The sequence below is a fragment of the Pygocentrus nattereri genome, chromosome 22 (genome assembly GCF_015220715.1).
Source record: "Pygocentrus nattereri isolate fPygNat1 chromosome 22, fPygNat1.pri, whole genome shotgun sequence".
NCBI lineage: Eukaryota > Metazoa > Chordata > Actinopteri > Characiformes > Serrasalmidae > Pygocentrus > Pygocentrus nattereri.
This window is the reverse complement of record NC_051232.1, coordinates 1,043,888-1,066,477: the sequence shown is the minus strand read 5'-3', so window position 1 is coordinate 1,066,477 and position 22,590 is coordinate 1,043,888. Positions and strand designations below refer to the sequence as shown.

At 39.2% G+C, this 22,590-nt stretch overlaps 1 protein-coding gene across 1 annotated transcript in view; it reads left to right on the top strand.

Annotated features, from left to right (window-relative positions):
* The window catches only part of LOC108415229, a 192,180-nt gene that overhangs the window by 72,619 nt on the left and 96,971 nt on the right, over positions 1-22,590 (top strand). The gene's annotated exons all lie outside the window — the stretch shown is intronic.

Here is a 22,590-nt window from a genome sequence, read left to right as displayed (position 1 = left end):
AATCAATGAACTGGAAAATTAGTTACTTACTATCCATTTTCCTTATCAGAAAACCATTAGAACACCATCAGCACCATTAGAAATCCATTACAAAACCATTAGCATTCCATTGACAGAGCTGAAATGGTGTGTTCTGATTCCTGCTCAGTCTCTTTCTGAGAAAATCATAATACCATTGGAACACAATCAGAATTCCATCACAACGCAATTACACCACAAAGAGAACACCATCAGAAAACCACCAGAACACCTTTGGGGCATCAGAAAAAATCATTAGAACACCATTATCACCACACATTTCAAAAAGCATCAGAAAGCTATTAGAAAACCATAAGAGAGGCATCAGAAGACCTTAACAAAACCCCTAGAAAACACCACACAATGTCACTAGAACACCATTAGCACACCATCAGAAAATCATTAGAATACCAAAAGAAATCCCTAAGAAACCATCATAAAACCTTCAGATCCACATGAGAAAATCATTAGACCATGGTCAGAAATCCATTAGATAACCATTACAACCCTATCAAAACACCATCAGAAAACAAAAAAGCATCACATTACAACATACCCAGCCATTATCATGTCTTGGGATGTCTTAAGAAGACATATCTAAAGACACATTATGAAAACATCTTATGACATCTTGAGGCATGTTTTAAGAAATGAAAACATGTCTTTGAGACACATCTATAGACATGGATATCAAGATATCTTGGCTATAATAACATCCCAAGATGTCTGACGATTTAGGTTTTAATATATATTGTTGTATATTATTTTATAAACATACAAACATTACATACATTAGTTCAGACTAGTCATAAATTTCAGAACAAATTCAACCACTAAATGACTTTGTTCACATTGCATTGACAGAATTATGCCAAGTTTTTAAAAAAAGTGGGATTTCCCCTTTAAATGTTTCTGTTGCATTAGAAAAGCTTATGGAGATTTCCGGTTGTAACACCCTAGAGATATGGCGGCATAGGAGAAGCTCGTCCGAATCATTACAAGTTTATAGCCCCTGAAAACTTTGATTTCACCATTGAAGCAATATAAACAGATGGGAAAGAGGGGCAAAGATGGACACTAGGTTTAGGAGTAAGAAATCTCTGCAACAAGCGGTTTCACCGCTCCCTCGGCACGCAGCCCCTTGCTGGAGCTCAGCCAAGATCCATCCTGGTAAAGTTCCTCAGCTACAGAACGAAGGAAACGGTCCTCCGTCTAGCATGGCAAAAAAAAGGTTTCACTTGGGAGGGTAAACAAATCAATCTGGACAATGACTATGCACCGCGGGTGCTTGAAAAACGAAAAGCATACGCAGAAGTTCGAAAAGTCCTGAAAGAGAGAGGAATTCGATTTCAAACGTTATACACGGCCCGACTACGAGTGAAATACAAGGATGGATTCAAGACGTATGAGACAGCAGAGGAGGCAACAGAAGACATGTCAAAGAGAGGACTCCCCGTAGGAGTTATCAAGCCACCGGCGACGTTGATGCAACAGCTTCAACAGCTTACCTGGCACAGAGTGGGCGGTCCATGAGAACATGCATTGCTCAACAGGCGTAAAGCAAACTACAAGGAGAAACTACAGCCCTTCAGACGAGACCGGCCTCCAAACGACGTGGTGAAATCATAGAAAAGAATCATGTGAAGAAACAGCACTGGTAAAATTGTGCCCTGATTCTAATCGTATACTGATTAACGAAAAATACATGGTGGGCAGTGGATCCCCCACGTTCTGCCTATATAATCAGAATATGAACAGTGAACTCCTAATTTAGCCTAGTAGACTGTATTTCACATATGATTCAGGTGTTAACGGTTTGGATGGAACTTTCATGCAATGCCATAGTTAAGGGCCCTCTCTATCGTTGTCGAGAGAGGGGTTCTCCCTTAGAGCCACCTTTCGGCTCAGACAAGGTTGTAGAAGTGACCTTAGTGATGGAAGTCACTCAAGTTTGTTGTTCTGAGTTTGTTTTACATGTTTGCATTTTTTACATGGTTAGTGAATCATCTTATGTTTATGTGCTTGTTTTGGTAGTTGAAAGCAGGGAGAGAATTATTCATGTCAACAAAAATCCAATGGAAATATATATATTATAAGTATATATAATATATATAATATATATATAAGTATATATAAGTATATATAATATATATATTATAAGAATAATTTCATTGAATGTTAATGGAGTACTCAACCCGATTAAGAGAGGAAAGATTTTGTCTAAACTAAAGAAAGAGAAGATACAAATCGCACTTTTACAAGAGACACATCTCAACAATACAGAGCACGCCAAATTAGCAAGAGAGGGTTTTACGCAGGTATTTTCCTCGCGTTACAGGGCGGGACATAGAAGGGGTGTGGCAATACTGCTACACAAAACGTTGAATTACGAACACATATCTGAAGTTAGAGATAAAGAGGGCAGGTTTGTGATGATTACCGGGAAAATAGAAGGGACATTGATGAGTGTCCTGAATGTGTATGTCCCGCCGGGCAGTGCCTGGAATGTTTGGAGAGAGGTATTTGATTTAATGGTTACAAAGGCAGAGGGGGTTTTGGTATGTGGTGTGGACATGAATATACGTCTAAATCATAGACTAGATTGCTCACGGGTGTACCCAGAATTAAACCAAATTAATAAAAAGATGGTTCTGTTCATGGAGGAAATGGGGATCATAGATATCTGGAGGGAGCAAAAATCCATCAGGCAGGGACTATACATATTATAACTCTCCTCACGACTCTTATTCTAGATTAGATTATTTTTTTATGTATAGTAAAGATCTGTATAGAGTGGAAAAATGTTCCATAGGATCAATGGATATTTCAGATCATAGTCCTGTTTATTTGTCCCTATATATGAATAAGAGAGTTAGATCTACGACTTGGCGGCTGAATTCGAATATATTGAATAACCCACGGATTAAAGAGCAGTTAAAAACAGAAATAAACACGTATTTAGAATTAAATGATAATGGTGAAGTGACACAGCCTATGCTTTGGGATGCTCTCAAGGCTGTGCTAAGGGGCAAGATTATTGCTATCACTTCCTATTTAAAGAAGTCCAAACAGCAGAGGCTACAAGATTTAGAAATCAAATTGAAACAGCTACAGAACAAATATATTGCTAGTGATGATATCAGGGTGAAAGAAGAAATAAATAGGATAAAACAGGAGATTGACACTATATACACTGAAGAAATACAAAAAAAAATGTTATTCTTAAAGCGACAATACTATGAGGTTGGAGGAAAATCTCTGAAATTACTCTTCAGTCTTATAGACTGAGAAAACAACAAGCTAACAATAATATCTCTAAGATAAGAGATCCTGATTCAGGAAAGCTAGAGTGTAAGCTTGAGAGGATTCAGCAGTGTTTTAAAAGATATTATGAGAAATTATACTCTCAACCACAAATTAATAATGAGCCGCAGATTGAATCTTTTCTAGCCTCAATAAATTTACCTTCTGTTACAGAGGAACAAAACCAAAATTTGATAGCAGACATAACAAAGGAGGAATTGTATTTAGCAATAACAAAATTGAAAGTAAACAAGTCCCCGGGTATAGATGGTTTTACAGCCGAGTGGTATAAGTCATTTAAGGAACAGTTGGCGAACCGCAATAATTTCAGTTATTCCAAAGGACGGGAAGGACAGAGTAGAGTGTGGAAATTACAGACCAATTAGTGTATTAAATGTTGATTATAAATTATTTACATCTATATTAGCACAAAGAATAGAAAATATATTACCTGGAGTAATTCATTTAGACCAGACTGGCTTTATCAAGGAAAGACAAACAAAGGATAATATTAGAAGGACATTACATATTATTAGATACATCAATCAACATAAATTAGATGCCGCCTTACTGAGCCTGGATGCCGAAAAAGCCTTCGACTCGGTCAGGTAGTGTTTTCTGTATAAAGTTTTATTGCGGTTTGGTTTTCACAGAACAATAATTGATGTATTCCGAGCGTTATACGATGGTCCATCTGCCAGAATTAAGATTAATGGCTGCATAAAATTCCTTTATTCTGAAAAGAGGAACAAGACAAGGCTGTCCGGCCTCCCCCCTCTGTTTTGCCCTGTTTATTGAACCACTGAGTCAGTGGATTAGACAAAACCCTGACATCAAAGGGATAAAAATGATGTCGCGAGAACATAAGCTTGCTCTGTTTGCTGATGATCTATTAATATACTTACTATGGCCTACACAGTCATTGCCACAACTAGTAACCTCTCTTGAAGAATATGGGATACTTTCAGGGTATAAACTTAATATTCAATAAACCCAAGTAATTACGTTGAATTATGACCCACCTGACCAGATTAGAAATAAATACAATTTTGATTGGGATGCACAATCACTCAAATACCTAGGGGTTAATTTATCTAAAGATACCTCAAAATGATATGAGATTAATTTTTTACACATAAATGCCAAAATGAAGTTAGATATACAGAGATGGAATACCATACCTTATTTAGGCTTACATTCAAGAGTGGAGGCTATCAAAATAAATATGTTGCCAAGACCGCTTTATCTTTTTCAAACTCTACCAGTAGAGGTATCCTCCCAACAGTTTAATGAATGGGATAAGTTAATATCAAGATTTTTGTGGAACGGGAAAAAACCTTGGATTAGATTTAGAACACTGCAGTTGAGAAAGAACAGAGGAGGATTGAACCTTCCTTGCTTACGAGACTATTATTATGCAGCTCAGTTAAGACCATTAGTCTGTTGGTATAACCCAATGTATTCATCTAGCTGGAGCGAAATTGAAAGATCACTGGTTCGGACAGTACCAGTAGCAGCTATAATTGCTGATAGTAAATTGGAAATTAAACTGATAGATGAAAGTAATCCTTGGATAAAGCTTGCATTAAAATCATGGCGTGAGATAGCTAGATTATATAATATACAAAAATCATCCAGAATTTTAAGATGGTGTGCATATGACACTGATTTTTTCCCGAATGGGGCTGATTACCGATTTCAACTCTGGATCCAAAAAGGTCTCACAAATTATTCTACTTTTTTGGACAAGGGAGCCTTCATGAGCTTCAATACATTACAACAAAAGCATGGTTTAGAGCGAGACGACTTCTACAGATATTTGCAGGTTCGACATTATTTTGATCAAAACATCAAATCAATAGAAAAAATCAATAGAAATAAAAGCAGACGGAATCTTAAAAGCAACACTTGGACGTTGGTACAGAATCCTGGAGACACTGTGGCCAAAGGGACGCTAATCACTATCATATATTCTGGGATTGTAAAATTCTTATGCCATATTGGAAGGATATACACAGGAATTTGAGTGTGTCATCCCATTCAAATGTGAGGTTGTATATTTGTGCAATATCCCGACTACAACATTGAGTAAAAAGGACAAGAAACTAATGCTTATACTCTTAACAGCCAGCAAGAAAGCGATTACGAGGACATGGTTAAACACTGCCCCCCCCCCCACTGTGAATGAATGGCTGGACATAATTCACGAAATATATATAATGGAAGGCTTATCTTTCTCTCTTAGTATGCAAAGAGACTAATTTAACCAGATATGGAAAAAATTTATAGAGTACATCAAACCAATAAGATCAGATTTCCATTCATCGTTACAAGGATAAATAAAAGATTTATTGATGTATTGCTTAAAGTATAGTGTGTATGTAAAACAAAACCTCTGTCCCTGAGATTTTTTTTTTTCGTTATTTGTTTATTATTATTATTGTTGTTGTTATTATTACCATTTATTTTATCCGTGTAAGTTTTATGTTTATGTTTCCGGGAAAACAGGAGGAAGAATTTATGTTTTCTTTTGATATGTAGGGAAAAAAAAGTGGAATGTAAGGTCTTTCCTTCCCAAATAAACATAAAATTAAAAAAAAAAAAAAAGAAAGAAAAGCTTATGGAATCTGTGAAAATGTATTTTATTATGCCTTCAATGTGGTGGTAGTATGTGGGAAGACTCTTGGGAACCTATTTTGTAAAACAGCGTTGCTGCAAAATGTAAAAATCTAATTCAGTGTTTTTAAATACCTTTTTATAGTAATTAACCCTTAATGTTTTAAAAATGTGTTTTTACAAATATTTTAGAGGTTGCATTTTACATTATGCTTGTTAATCTGTTAAAAATTCAGAATGTTTCTACATTCAAATAATTTGCTCTGCAATCCAAAGCATAGCCCATGAAAAAGCACCCACATAGCTTTCAAAAAATATAGATTAGTTACTGTTTATTGTTTTTATAACTGTGTATATGCATAGTACAATAGTCATCACGTGTGATATGTTCTACAGACAAGGAAAAACATGTTAACTGACTGTGTAGAAATTTGAAATATACTGCAATAAATACACAGTTCCACAAACCAATGAATCTGATTTTAAGGTCTGCTGTTATTCCGTATATATGTTATGCTAAAGTTATTAGCAGCACTTTAGCAGTTATGCTATAGTTATTAACATACCTGAGCCAGGCAATGATCACTTAATACCACACTCAGATGTGCTGGGAGCTGGAACAGAGCCAAGCTATAGACATTTTATGTGGACATACGTGGACACAGGTAACAGATAACTCAATGTGCATGTGTCCACGCCATAATACCCGAACACTAACATCACTGATATCACACTGCTAATGCTGTTACCGATCTGTCCTTTTAGAGTTAAATCCGTGATGAATGAGCAAACTGTCAGATTCACAGCCCATCGCTTCTTCCTCTGTTTTTTCTCTGTGTTAGTCTTCTTTGTCAGAGATATGAGGAAAATGCATCTGTTGAAAAATCCATTTTAAGAAAACTTTGAAATTACTTTTGGATCTGCATAAACAAGCAGGCTAAATTTAAAGGCTACCTATTATGCTAATTTCCAATGTTCAGAATTTTATTTTGGGGTCTACTGTAATATATTTACATGCTTCAGTGCTCCAGAAACACATTATTTTTCTAATACTGCAGATCTGTACTCACTCTCTGTCTGAAAAGCTCTGTTAGAGCTCCTGTGTCTTAATGCTGCACACATCTTAATTAATTCTTGAGATCCCTTGACATTAGACAACGTCTAGATATCTTATAAACACTGCCGAGACATCTTAAGACACAGTGACAGCTTGGTATGAACATCATTAAAACCACTTTTCATGAGTGCTTGTAACACGTTTTTGGTTAAATTTAAATATCTTGCTATGTGTGGCTTTTTAAACGTTCTACATAGATATCAGGGTATTGCTTTTTTCTTTTGCCAATTCTCCTCTGGCTCTGATGACTTTTGTTTTCTTTTCTGTGCATGTTTACTTTAAGTTTCTCACAGAATTCTCTCTCTTTAGCTTGATATAACACAAATTTGATCAATGCATTGGTCAATTTGTGGCTTTTTGTAATTGAGAAATAATTGGTATTTTTAAATGTGGATGTAGTTCTATGTGGACTTCTGTGTCTTTTAGTAGGGTAGGAGGATGAGAACCATAAGTTTCCTCACATGAGATCACTCCACAGGGATATCAGGTAGAAAATTTGTGACGAGTTTATCTAAAAGCATCTTCTATATTTGCATCACTTTCAAAGAATTTAACAAAACAGATTTAGCCGATTGCCATTTATTTCTGCATCTAGCTGTGGTCAAAATGTGAGAACTATGACTATATTTGATAATTTGTCATATCATTACCGAACTGTTGCTCTGTTGTATTTATTTCACCAACCAAAGTCTTTTCTTTAAAACTCCTGGAACCACCACTGTACAGCCTGCCATGTATTTTTGCCATTTTGTCTGATATATATTTCTCTCACTTACATAATCTTTTTCTTAAAGAATTCTTTTCTCATTGGCTCCATTCTCTTTATTCTCATCCATTCCATGGATGTGGATGTGTGGACTCAATTCACGCAGCACCTAAACTGTAGTCTTCCTGGAGAAACTCATCAAGCAAACTGACCATTTTCTCATGGTAGCCAAAAAAAAAAACTGGCTCATTCTTAACACCTCCTCCAGTGCAACTTTTACCACGTGGCTGAAGTTTTTTGCCAGCTTCACATTGGAATTTGTCATACCCCCTTAGGCCGAGGAATGCAACTTCTGCACCAACTAAGATGGAATGGAATATTCGACTAAGAAGCTGCTGGTGAAAAGTGACCTTTAGCCTCATAATTCACATTATTTGTTGTCTTTTCTGTAAACTTTGTTCAGCTCGTTATTTTGGTTTCTGTTGTTGCCAGAAAAGCACTAGGTAGCTAAAGGCTAGTTGAAATATGTAGCTAGTGCTGGATTCCTCAGAAACAGATTCTTAAACTGGGTGCATTTCTCATGGGTCAGTGGACCTTCAGCTTTTTGTATTTTTGGGAGTCACTCACAGAAAGAAAAGCACTAAATACATTGTGAGTTCTTAAGATATTTTTATCAGGTATATATGCTGTATATTGTTCATATTTTCACGCAAGGTAGCATAAAATACCTGGAGAAACTCACCAAGCAAACTGACCATTTTTCTCATGGTAGTGTAACCCAGGTCATAAAAGCCTTGATTTAAAAAAAAATCTGAATAAAACAGTTTAATTATTAAAAATTAAGCTACAGAACACTAAAACCATGAATCATTCATTCTTAATTCTAAAAGAAGAGAATTAATGTTTAACTGCAAATATTTAACGTATAAGTACTTCTGAGCCAGAACCAAGCTCAAGCTATATGAAATGAGCAGAGAAAATAAAATAAATAAGGACACAAATATTAGAAACAAAAATAGGCTTTATTTAGTTGGTTAATATCCTTTTCACTTTGTGTAGGTATTTCATTGATCCAGCCAGCCAATAAGGTAACTAGTTATATTAACTTGAAGGTATAATACCGCTGGACTTTGTGCCGAACTTCCCTTTGGGTCCAGCCAGCAGCCAAAGCAGTGGGTTTCCCTGCAACAGAACCGAGACAAAAGCTAAAAGTTAGATTTACTCGATAAATACAGCACTTTAAACTGCTCAGCCGTAAGACCTTAAACCACTTCACTGGTGAACTAGGAGTTTTATTTGTTGAAATAACCGGATTTTCGCATTGATAAGTGTGCTCTGTTGTTGATGTTATAGTTGGTTATGTTAAGCTAAGTTTGTTTCTACGTACGTGCAACGAGCTAAACTAGCAGTATAAATGTGTTTGAACATGTTCTTATAACTTTAGCAGTGAAACAGTGAACCATGAGTAAGCTATATTTGAGTTAACTGTCGAGTTCCAAAGAGTTTATGTGAGTTTTCTGGCATGTGTAGTCACAGCCTGTGCTGTGCGTGGTAAAGAGAGGCGACACTGCGGTGCACGCTGCAGAAGTCAATTCTTTGAACACTGAGTGATGCGGCTTTGAAACTTGAATTTAACAATGATTTATGACCTTGTTATAGGTCAGGTTTTTTGCTAGAGATGAAGTCGGATCTGTTCTCATTGATGATAGCCGCCCTGGAATATTGACCCTAAAGAGTGATTAGCAAGCCCAGTGGACATAATTTAAGCTGTGAAGTCTCCTTTTTCTTATAGGAATACTTATCCTTTCTTTTCCATGGATGGGAACTCTCACACCTACATACACATTAGCAACCTGTGGAACACAGAGTAACATTGATTACACACACACACAGACGAAGGAAAAGTCAACACTGAAATTTTGATCGAATTATACTATTTTTGCTGGGAAAACTGATTTGGATTATATTGTTGAACAGACTGAAAACCATGATTGAAGAAATTATTGAATTCAACCTTCTTATTGTAAACTGGGAATTTGTCTCATCCTAAAAAGGGAAATTTGAATTTAATGTTTCAGTTCCTATGTGGGTAGAAGTAGTAGCTTTACTAGCATAATACATATTCAAATTGAACTGTTTAGTGTATGTTTGTTTTATTTAATTTTGTTTATTTCTTTACATATCTGTTTCTTTCTTAAATGGAAGTTTCCCTAAACTTCCAATCATAGCGCAGTGGTGCAGCGTCGTCTCTTGGGTAGTGGTTTGCCCCGGCTCCATATGCGATCCTGGAATCATTCTGAATGGCCCACAGTATCTGGGATCTGGGTGTTTCCTCTTTAGCTCACTCAATTAAACCCAAGGTTAATGATAGAAATTGCCTATTCTGTTAGTGCTTTTAATTTACAACGCTCTAATCAAGCTCATGCCCCACTGTTAGCTAAAATTCGTGTCACAGTAGCCAAAAAAACCTCTCTGACTGATTTTAACACCTGCAGGTAGAACAAATGCAACGTTTACCATGTGGCTTTTTTGTTTTATTGGCAGCTTAATATTGGAATTTTTAAAAATTCCTTTCATGTGTAGTGCACTGTTCTAGGACTCCATGTATACCAGCATGTCTGTCATGCACTCTTTAAAAAGATGGTTTATCCAGAGTTCTTTCATAAAAAAAAAAGATTCTTTAAAGAACCATGAGCAATTGTTGAGGAATTTTTCATTGAGAGAGATAATGGCTCCAATTTTGTAAATATCATTAGACACTGGAAAAAAAGTAATTTTTTATCTAGATTAAATTGCACTGCTCTGACACTACAAATTGGGTTTTAGGACAATGAAGTCCTCATTTTATAAAGGAAATTGAATCTTTTCTTCCACATTTTTTACACTTGTTCATTTTAGAAAACGATTTCAGTGAAACCTCAAGTCCTGTAGATGTAATCAGGTTTGTTGGAAACATAAGATAAGATAAGGTAATCCTTTATTAGTCCCACAGTGGGGAAATTCACAGTATTACAGCAGCAGCAGAGTAACAGGAGTAAGGCACTCAGTAGTAGAAACAGGAAACAGTATAAACATTATCAACATTATAAATAATAAAAGTTAAAGCTAAATCTCTAGATTATTTACAACAAAAAAGGATAATAATAAAATAAAATAAAATAAGAGTTGCATATAAATCTGTATTGCACTTAGCATATTGCACAATGAAAAAAGTTCGCATTCTGAATGTAAGTGTATATTGTATTGTATGTGGTTTACTGGGAGCAGTGCTGGTTGTACAGTCTCACAGCAGCAGGAAGGAAGGACCTGCGATAGCGCTCCTTCACACACTTGGGGTGAAGGAGCCGGTCACTAAAGGAACTGCCCAGTGCTGCCAGAGTCTCACGCATGGGGTGGGAGTCGTTCTCCAGCATGGACGCTAGCTTGTTCAGCATCCTCCTTTCTCCCACCACCTGCACTGGGTCTAGAGGAGTTCCCAGGACCGAGCCGGCCCTCCGGATCAGTTTGTCCAGTTTCTTCCTGTCTGCAGTGGAGATGCTGCCGCCCCAGCAGACCACTCCATAGAAGATGGCTGATGCCACCAGAGATGCTCACAAGTCATTTTTTGCAAGTCCAAGTCAAGTCTCAAGTCTTTGGTCTCAAGTCCAAGTCAAGTCCCAAATATTAGAATGACACTGCAGTCGCAAATCACTTTATAGTTGTAATGGTCTGTTATGACACTTCTGATGTATAATAGCTTAAACTGGTAAATGAAAAAATTTAGATTTTGGAGATCCAGATCAGTGACTGCCTCCACAAGGCGAAGCGTTGAGTTCCATCTTGTTGACACAGCAGATGGGATGCTGTGATTGGCTCCATATTGAGCCTCAAATGCTTCCTTCATGCTACATGTAGAATGCAGCAAACTGCAAAATTTTGTCAATTTTGCCATTGCATTGTTTATACATTTTGTTTCTTTCAGTCCATCTCGCACAACAAGTTGCAGGGAATGTGCAAAACACTGTAAGCGCTGCTGCCGGCAACTTCTCTGGATGGATTCCACATCATCCTGGAACTCTTCACTCGTTTCCTCCCATAAGTTGCCATTTTCCAGATCATTGTCACCATCTTCACTATCAGTCACAGTAGAGGGGACACAAACTGTGAAAGCTTTTTTCATATTAGCAGCATTATCAGAGATGATGTAATCTAATTTGTGTTTTATGTTAAAGTTGTCACACATCTCTTCAAACTTTTCACTTATCCTTTGTCCAGTGTGTGACCCTGTGAAACGCTCACAACTTAAAAGGACTGACTGTAGTCTTGGGCCATTCTTCTCAAGTTCCATAAAATGAGATGTTATACCTAAAAAGCCACGCATGCTCCTGTCAGTCCAGATATCCACAGTCACAGAAACAGTGTCTGTCTTCTCTAACTTGGATTTTATCTTGGACATTTTGTCTGCTGCAAGCTCACTTAGACGCCTGGTTACTGTGCTGCGACTTGGTGGGCAGTATTTCTCCTCTACCACTGCCATAAAGTTTTTAAAGCTGGGCTTGTCAATCAAAGACAAGGGGAGGTTGCAAGAAATAATAAGGTCCTGGATTATTGATTCAGTGATGGCCTTATGTCTGGGATGTCCCTGGCTGTACACTTGCACTCCTTTTGAGTGAGTCAGAAAAGAGTCAATGCTGCTCTGTCCCTCTCCACTTGCCAATTTTTTTGCTTTACAGAATTCAGAAAACCTGTAGATGAACATGGATATCTATTTGGAATAGTAATTAGGCTTCTCAAATTTATTAGTTTGTAATGTGTACCAACTTAGCCTTGATAAACAAATTAGTCAGACGTGAATAGCTTAAAATACTGCACGTTACAGCTTATTTTTATCTGAATGTAGAGGCCAAAACATTACATTAAATGCCTCTCCTTTTCCAGTCAATACCAAGCTAACTGGGTAAACATTCGGTTGTTATAAGTAACACACTAACTGTGACACTAAGCTTGATTGTAGCAGATGCTAATAACCTTTCAGGCAGTGACTCACCTTTCCGGGTGGGTTTTCAGGTGGCGAATAAAATTCGATGTGGTGGAACCGTTTGCTGCTCTTTTATTTTCCACTTGTGCGAAGTTTTTGTACCCAAAACGTATTATAAAAGGAGGAGCAGAAGCAAGCGTCCTCACCGGCGCCGTCATGATTGCGATGGTTTGCGGCGCGCGCATTTGAGTCACGTAACGTTACGTCAGCGGGAAGTGAAAAGCATACAGACAGGCGGAGAAGAGATTGTCAAATGAAACACAAAAGAACATTACAAATAAAAGATTGTTCACGAGTCTCAAATCACGAGTCCAAGTCGAGTTGGAAGTCTTTTGAATGCAAGTCTAAGTCGAGTCTGAAGTCACTGTATATGCGACTTAAGTGCGACTCGAGTACGAGTCCCAAACTCGAGTCCCCATCTCTGGATGCCACCACTGTGTCGAAAAAGGTCCTCAGGAGTGGCCCCTGCACTCCAAATGACCTCAGTCTCCTGAGCAGGTAGAGTCTGCTCTGTCCCTTCCTGTAAAGTGCAGCAGTGTTGTCTGACCAGTCCAGTTTACAGCTAAGGTGCACACCCAGGTACTTATAGGAGTCCACTCTTTCAATGTCCGTTCCCTGGATGTTCACTGCTGGAGGGGGATGTGTGCGCCTGCGGAAATCCACCACCAGTTCTTTGGTCTTCCCTGCATTGATCTGTAGGTGATTCCGCAGACACCAGTCCACAAAGTCCTGAATCAGTTCTCTGTACTCTCTGTCGTCCTCATTTGTGATGCGGCCGACGATCGCTGAGTCATCAGAGAACTTCTGTAGGTGGCAGTTGGGTGAGTTGTACATGAAGTCTGCAGTGTACAGGGTGAAGAGGAACGGTGCTAACACCGTCCCCTGTGGGGCCCCTGTGTTACAGACCACCATGTCGGACACACAGTCCCTTGTCCTCACATACTGTGGACGGTTGGTGAGGTAGTCCAGGATCCAGTGTGTTAGGTGATGGTCCACCCCTGCCTGTTCCAGCTTGTCCTTCAGGAGCCCAGGCTGTATGGTGTTGAAAGCACTGGAGAAATCAAAGAACATGATTCTCACAGTGCACCCAGGCTTCTCCAGGTGAGAAAGAGCTCCATGCAGCAGGTAGATGATGGCATCATCCACCCCGATGCCAGGCTGGTAGGCAAACTGAAGTGGGTCCATAGATGAGCTCACCATAGGGCGGAGTTGTCTAAGGACCAGCCTCTCCAGTGTCTTCATCAGGTAACAACATAAGGATTTTGTTGTTTCTGCTATATACAGCTGGATATTTACTGCATAAATTGCACCTAAACAAAGAAAAAATATGAATGTCCATCAAATCACTTGACAACAAAGGCCCTGAAAGTGTTTGTTGTACAAAGTTGTCAATGTAGGAATATATAGTATATATAATATATATAGGAAGTCGTGGTTCTTTCTGACTTCTAGTTCTCCAACAGCTCTTTCAAATGTGTCTGAATGTCTATTTTGTCAGATATTCATGACATTTGTGACTGCAGCGATGATGCTTGGTGTCCATAAAACACTGAGACTTTGGTACAAGCTTTCCCCAGAGCTGTCACTCTTTTGGCTTTCTGGACCATTATTTGCTGGGCTAGACACAGACATGCAATAAGATATATGACATTCTGAGACTCTTCTATCCAGATATTTACTCACTGTGTTACTATATGAACTAAATCATTCAACCTCATTACACTCGGGATGTGGTTATTTCAAAGGACCTCAACAAATCAGCCACTGTTAAGTCACTTTGAATTGTGGACCTCACAGCATCAAGACCAGACACATTTACTTTAAGAAAATGTTCATAAATGTCAGCAAAGCTATATTTTTCATGAGCAAAATGTGCTCTGCACCATGTGAGACATCTGATTCTTGACAGAAATATTTAATGAAACATTCTTGACCAATAATCAATAGACATTGTGACAATTGCATTGTGGTTGCCTGCGAAACATCTTGCCACTTAAAGCTCAAGAAAGAGAAAGCTCTTTCTTTTGTTCCACAACAAATGAATGGCTAGACTTTTTATTCTTTTATCTTTAAATGGGTAGCTTCAATTTGAATAGCTGTCTAGACAAATTTCAGTCAGGTTTTAGGCCTAACCTAATACTGAAAAGGCCACAATTCATGTTATTAATGACATTCGATTAAATACAGACTAGAAAAACATCCGTTCCATTACTGCTTGATCTCAATCACCGGCAACAAAATTCTCACAGATAGGCTTGAGAACTGAATTGGGCTTGCAAGAACTGTCCAGTTCATACCTGCAAGGAAGGGACTACATTGTGAAAAAAAAAAGTATTTCTGAGAGAGTGCCAGTGACCCATGGTGTCCCCCCAGGGTTCAATTCTTAGGTCATTCTTATTCAGTTTATACATGCTGCCTCTTGGCCAAATCTACTGATCAGTCAAAGCAGTTACTAAATGACCTTTTTATCACCTTAAGATATCAAGATCAGAGATTTTCTGACTGAACCAGACTTGGAGAAAAACATCCATGCCTATATTTCTAGCAGGAGCACTATATTTATTTATTTTCTATGTTGCAGAGATATGAGACAACATGGACAAGAAGTGTTTAGATACTACGTTACTTGGACCCAGTTGACATAGAGCATTGGACTTTAAATCCAGGATCAAAACGTTCCTGTTTGAACAGCTTTCAGCTTAAACACGGTTAGCATTTCTAGAAACGTTTTTTCTCTGTAACAGCACTTTTTTTTTTTTTAATCTTACTATAAATTTAGGTTGCCCCAATGGTGTTTTGGTGGTTTTCTGATGGTGTTCTCTTTGTGGTACAATTGTGTTGTGATGGAATTCTTATTGTGTTCTAATGGCATTCTGATGTGTTTTCCGTCTCAGAAAAAGACACACTAGTTCAGCTCTGTCAATAGAGTGCTAATGGTATTGTAATGGATTTCCAATGGTGCTCTGATGGTGTTCTAATAGTTTTCTGACATGTTCTTATGGTGTTTTGGTGGTATTCAGATGGTGTTCTAACTGTGTTCTAATTGATTTTTGAGTGAGTTCTAATGGTTTTGTGATGAGGAAAAAGTATATTGAGTTACTGATTATCCTGAAAGGGGATAATAAGTTACTTATTTTCCAGTTCATTGATTTTTTTTAATTTTTTTATTCAGGACTGAACTAATAGAAAACTCCACTGAGTGTCTCCAGTTTACAAAATGAGCTCTTCAGTTCAGCAGAGAGCAGCTCCACTCCTGAATCCTGCAAGTCATTGTTGCTGAGGTCCAGCTCTTTCAGACTGGACTATGTTGATTGCAGAGTTGATCCCAGATTTTCACAAGTTTTTGCACCGAGACTACAGATGCTATGTTTTCAAATAGGCATTACAATGTACTCAAAGACAGATTTATGAACACAGTAACAAAATAGATGCATCTTATTGTTTAAACAGAGTATCTCTAGTTACCAGTTTAAATTCTTCAGTCCAGCAGACAGCAGCTTCAGTCCTCAGTCTTGAAGGTAACTGTTATGCAGGTCTAGCTCTTTCAGAGAATTCACAGCCAAATAGTTTGCAAAAAAATAAACAGCACAACAGCAGAAACATACTAAGCATTAATCAGAACACACTAGTTCAGACATGACGGAGAAGAGTGAACATGCCAGAGCTCAGACCACGCACGTTTGCCAACCAAAACCCACTACACATCAGCTAAGACTGTGAGAAGCATAAGCAGAAATGCTGCAGCTTACCACAGAACAAACTGGCAACAGCAACAAAGGAAGAGGGCACAAACACACTCACCACAGGTGCGGTCACATTGCAGGAGAAGAGGAAGAGGGCTCGCGCAGGTGAGGAGCAGGTGTGTCATAGGCAATATCACAAAGCAAGATTCAGCTTGCTAGTAGAAAACAGAGAGAGAGAGAGTCCATCAATACTGGAGAGTATCTGTGGTCGAGTTTTTGTTTTTGGACTTGAGTTGTGCGGTGCATTTTTTTATTTTTACGCTCTGGCAATGTTTAAATACTTACGAACTGAACTTACACACCTCGACTGCCATGCGCCCTTGGATTCTGCGTCATATAATCTCTGCCGGACAATTGGGATTTCTTGACGTCCACGTAACATCCACCGCTCTAAAAGAGGACCCTCGTTTAGTTATGGCTGTGATGACTCTGATCTCTATATGGACATATAATCGTGCTCGCCAGCGTGACGCTAAAGCCATCCGTGGAGTAAATCATGGCCATCTGCATCCACTTTCAAAACTGGTTTAACCTTCTCTTCCCAGCTGTCGCTACTTTAACCTCACCCATCTTAACGCATGATCCATAACCAATAAAGCCTCGTTAATCAATGACCTCATCACCCAGAATAAAGTGGATATGTTTTTTTCTTTCGGAAACCTGGCAACAACCTGGTGACTACCTACATTTTAAACATGCTGACGCCCTCAGGCTACAGTTATCTCTCAAAACCCCAAAGGTGGTTTGGCTGTGGTTCATCATTCCGGTTTAACGGTCAAAGAACTTTCCCTATTCAGTACTACAACCTTTGAATATATTGCCTTGAAGGTTGTTTCCTCCTCACCTTTACTGTTCCTGGTTCTCTGTTGTCTATCATGATATTAGGTCTGTCAAACTCAATCTGTTTGCTGCTTCTCTTCAGTTTTCAGCCCTGTCTGACCTACATAACCTATCATCCCCTGAGAGCATGGTTTCTCTCTTAAATTAAATCCTTAATGATTTTGCCCCTTTTAAGAATAGACTCCTCCCTGCCGCCCGCTCCTGTCCTTGGTTCACCCCTGAACTAAGGGTACTGAAGGCTATTGGTCGGCGTCTTGAGCGCCTTTATAAAAAACACTAGCCTTACTGTCCACTCTCTACTTTAGTCAACACACCCTCAAATATAGGGATGCCCTTAATACTGCCTGCTCCAACTACTACTCCTCCATCATAAATAATGCTAAGTCTAGTCCAAAAGCTCTCTTTCGAACCGTTAACAAACTCCTCCATCCTCCTGTATCAGTGTGCCCCCATTCACCTGAGCAATGTCAGGCTTTTCTACATTTTTTTGACAAGAAAATGAATCAAATCTATAGCCTCTTTTCTTCTGCTTCCCAGCCATTCTCCTTTACAGATTCTGCTTCTTTGAACACAAATCTAACTTGTTTCACACCTGTTGACTCCTTTTCGGTCTCTGAGCTCATCATTAAGTCTAATGCTTCCTCCTGTCAGCTTGACCCTGCCCCCATCCCTCTACTCAAAGCCTGTTCATCTGTAATCAATACCCCAGTTGCTACAGTGATAAATTCATGTCTCTCTTCTGGTTCTGTTCCTACTGCCCTTAAAACTGCTGCTGTTACTCCGATACTTAAGAAACCTGAATTAGCCCGACTTCTCTTTCTAATTACAGACCCATCTCACTCCTTCCATTTTTAGCTAAAGTAATGGAAAGAGTGGTTGTTTCCCAACTCCAGACATTTCTGAGTGATAACACCCTCTATGAGCCATTCCAGTCTGGTTTCCGTACCCACCACAGCACTGAGACAGCTATTCTGCAAGTTGTTAATGATCTTCTCCGGTCTGCTGATAGTGGTTCTCTCAGTATTCTCCTGCTCCTTGACTTAAGTGCAGCTGATACTGTTAATCATGATGTTCTCACTTCTCGTCTTTTTTCTATTGGCATCACTGACACAGTACTACAGTGGTTCAGGTCATATCTTACAACATATCAGTGGCTGGAGACACCAAAACCACACGAGAAATCTACAACTTCCTCCATCTCCACCAACATTTCATCCCATCTGAACCTCCCACCAATTATGAACAAGCTGGTTTCAGCTGGGATCAGGCTGTAGCCATCTCTGTCAGCCCTTCAACCTTCGGTGAAAAACTAGCCCAGCTTCTCCTCCACACTCAACTACTGCCACAGGGACCCAACAGCCCTCCTGCCCCATCACAGTCACCAGTCACAGATAAACTATTAAACATAGCTTCCTCAACACCTGCACCACCTTAAAGAAAGAGACAAGCTCTTCAACCACCAGAAAGGCAGCTTTGCTGTCTACCTCATTGTCAACAGGAGCTCCACTCACCCTCCTCTGCTGAAAGGGAAAAGGTCACATCATTTCCAAGTAATCCGGCAAACTGATATTTTTCACCTCAGTGCTGCTACAGTGATGTCAGTAGTACGTGTTTTCAAAACAAGCTCGAACCCTGTGCTCCAGAAATCTGTTCATTTCGGTGCTTAGGATCCCACCCTTCAGACCCTTCCTCACCCGAGAGGCTGCCCACTTGCTAGTGCAGTCTCTTGTCATCTCAAGGCTCGACTACTGCAACTCGCTCTTGGCTGGTCTTCTCATGCAGGCCATCAAGCCTCTGTAACTCATCCAGAATGCGGCAGCACGGCTTGTCTTCAATCTGCCCAAGTTCAGCCACGTCATCCCTTCACTGGCTTCCTGTAGCTGCATGCATCAGATATAAAACCCTAATGCTGGCCTACAAAGCCAAAAATGGACCAGCCGCTACCTACTTGATGGCAAAGGTGAAATCTCAAACTGTACCACGAGCCCTTGGAGCTTTGAGTACAGTTCCGCTTGACCTGCCATCCTTCAAGGCACGTGGAAGACAAGCGTCGAGAATGTTCTCTGTACTGGCACCCCACTGGCGGTCCGTACAGCAGAGTCTCTTGTTGTCTTCAAATGCAGACTGAAGACCGTCTCTTTACACAGCACTTAAATGAGCATTGAATTAAGTATTGATTGCAATATATTGTGCTGCACTTATATATTATATTGTATTGTATTGCACTGTGTATTAAGTTCTGTGTTAAACTCCTTTTTCCTCCTGTTCATTTTTCTCTCGGTATGAACAGTGACTTTCTGTTTCTAGCAGTACCTGAATTCAGGACTATCTTTCTCTCTAACTTATTGGTAACTAGCAAAGATACTTTCTCTATATAGACAAAGCACTTCTTGTAAGTCGCTCTGGATAAGATCGCCTGCTAAATGCTGTAATTGTAAATGTAGTACTCACAAACAGAAAGAAAGGGGGAATACATGTCTGATAATATGAATTCATCCAATTTGCATTATGTAAAATGTGAGTAACAGATTCTGGGAGAAAGTGCACAGGTTAATAAGTTAGCTCTTCTTAATATAAGATCTCTCACAAACAAGTCTTATTTAATTAATGGTTTTATTAAAGCTCACTGTCTTGGCCATATTCATTGAGTTGGGCCCACCAAATTTTAGTTTCACAAGTGTCTCACATGCTGTCAGGTAAGGTGGTCAGGTGTAGCTGCTCTTTTTAACGATTCTTTCCCATGCAAGCAGTTATTATTGGGTGATTTCACAACCTCTGAGTATTTCTGTGTGGTTCTGAAAGGGGCACAAAAATATTACTCGTATTTTCAACAGGCCTCCTTTTTTTCATCAATTTACAGATATGTTAGCTTTTATTTCCATGATTTTGATGATTTTCAAATGATGTTTACAGGATTTACAGAAAGTGTGCGATAATTATTTACACAAAATTAGGCAGGTGCATAATTTTGGGCACCCTTGTTGTTTTATTGATTAGAATACTAATACTAATTATTGGAAGACAAAATTTGTTTTGTAAGCTCAGTGACCCTTGACCTACATACACAGGCGAATCCAATTATGAGAAAGGGTTAAGGTGGACAACTGCACGTGTTTCTCCTCTTTGCATCTTCTCTGAAGAGTGGCAACATGGGAGCCTCAAAACAACTCTCAAATGACCTGAAAACAAAGAATGTTCAACATCATGGTTCAGGGGAAGGATACAAAAAGCTATCTCAAAGATTTCAGCTGTCGGGAACATAGTGAGGAAATGGAAGACCACAGGCACAGTTCTAGTTAAGGCCCGAAGTGGCAGGCCAAGAAGAATCTCAGATTGGCAGAGGCAAAGGATGGTGATAACAGCCATAGTCAACCCACAGACCAGCTCCAAAGACCTACATCATCATCTTGCTGCAGATGGTGTCACTGTGCATCGTTCAACTATTCAGCGCACAAAGAGAGACTGTATGGGAGAGAAATGCAGAAGAAGACTTTTCTGCACACACGCCACAAACAGAGTCGCTTGAGGTATGCTAAAACACATTTGGACAAGCCAGCTTCATTTTGGAATAAGGTGCTGTGGACTGATGAAACTAAAATTGAGTTATTTGGACAAGACAAGTGGCGGTATGCATGACGAAAAAAGAACAGAGCATTCCAAGACAAACACTTGCTACCCACAGTAAAATTTGGTGGCGGTTCCATCATGCTGTGGGGCTGTGTGGCCAGTGCAGGTACTGGGAATCTTGTTAAAGTTGAGGGTTGCAAGGATTCCAGTCAATAGAAGCAGATTCTTGAGAACAATGTTCAAGAATCAGTGACAAAGTTGAAGTTGCGCCGGGGCTGGATACTTCAACAAGACAACGACAGTAAAAAACACAGCTCAAAATCTACTAAGGCAGAGGAACAAGTACAACGTCCTGGAATGGCCATCTCAGGCCCCAGACGTGAATATTATTGAAAATCTGTGGTGTGATTCAAAGTGGGCTGTCCATGCTCGGAAACCATCAAACCCGACTGAACTGGAGATGTTTTGTAAAGAAGAATGGTCCAAAATACCTTAAACCAGAATCCAGACCTTTTCTGTTGGGGTGCCCAAACTTATGCACCTGCCTAATATTGTTTAAATAATTATTGCACACTTTCTGTAAATCCTATAAATTTTCTTTTTCTATGAAAATTTCACTTCTCAAATATCACTGTGTTCGTCTGCTATATGATATATTTAACTGAAATTGTTGATCCGAACAACCAATGATTGACCTATCAGCACAAACCTCCATCCTAATCAGGAGGATGAGCATGAGCTCCACAAAGTCGACAGCAGAGCTGGAGAAAACAAGCCCAGAGAGCTTCACAGAGGAGCGCTGAGGACAAAACCGGTTATCTGTATTTAGCTGAGACAGTTTCTCAGAGATGAAGATTCTGCTGGGGAAACATTTCCTCTATGGTGTACGACAGTACAGGCCTGTTCCTCTCTGCACTGTAAAAAAAATCATATTACAGATGTTTCTTAAATTATGAAAAAGAACCCTTCAATAAAGTACGGTACCAAATGTTCAGCAGAGAAAGTTATTTTACAGATATTTTGCTGCATTTGTCTTTTTCTAAAGACTCTGACTGGACAGAGACAGAATATCTCATGTCTAAATTCCTTTGTTCTACTTATTGAAAGACACAAGTGAGAGAATCTGCCCCACCAAATGAAGCACTTTAAAGCAGATCAGACATGAAGGACCAGACATGAAGGACCAGACGTCACAACTTGGACACCCTGTCAATCATTGAAATCAAGCAGATAAAATATTAAATGATGTTGCTCTAATTATGTCAGACAGTGAATGCAGATCTGATGTCATTATTTGATGGTCAATAGTTTATAAAAAAAAGTGTTCTTAAAGGTCCACCATCAAATCCAGAACAGAAGTGCTCTCACAGCCCGAGATGACCCAGGAAACTCAGTCAGTATAAACATGGTGGGCACTGTCCTGCCTCAGTCATGTAGGGTGGTTTAATATCTTAATACTAACATCCCATCCACCACAAACAGAAGTCGGTCTTTTCAGAGGTTGTGAAAAGCACAACTGCAGCTCAGCTCTTCAGCACCATCAGCTCAGATTCACTCAGAATCAGACACTCTGCTGTTAAGTTTGTGTCAGTAACATTAGCAATATTAAAGTGCGTATTTACTTTATTGTCCATCCATCCATCCATCCATCATCTTCCGCTTC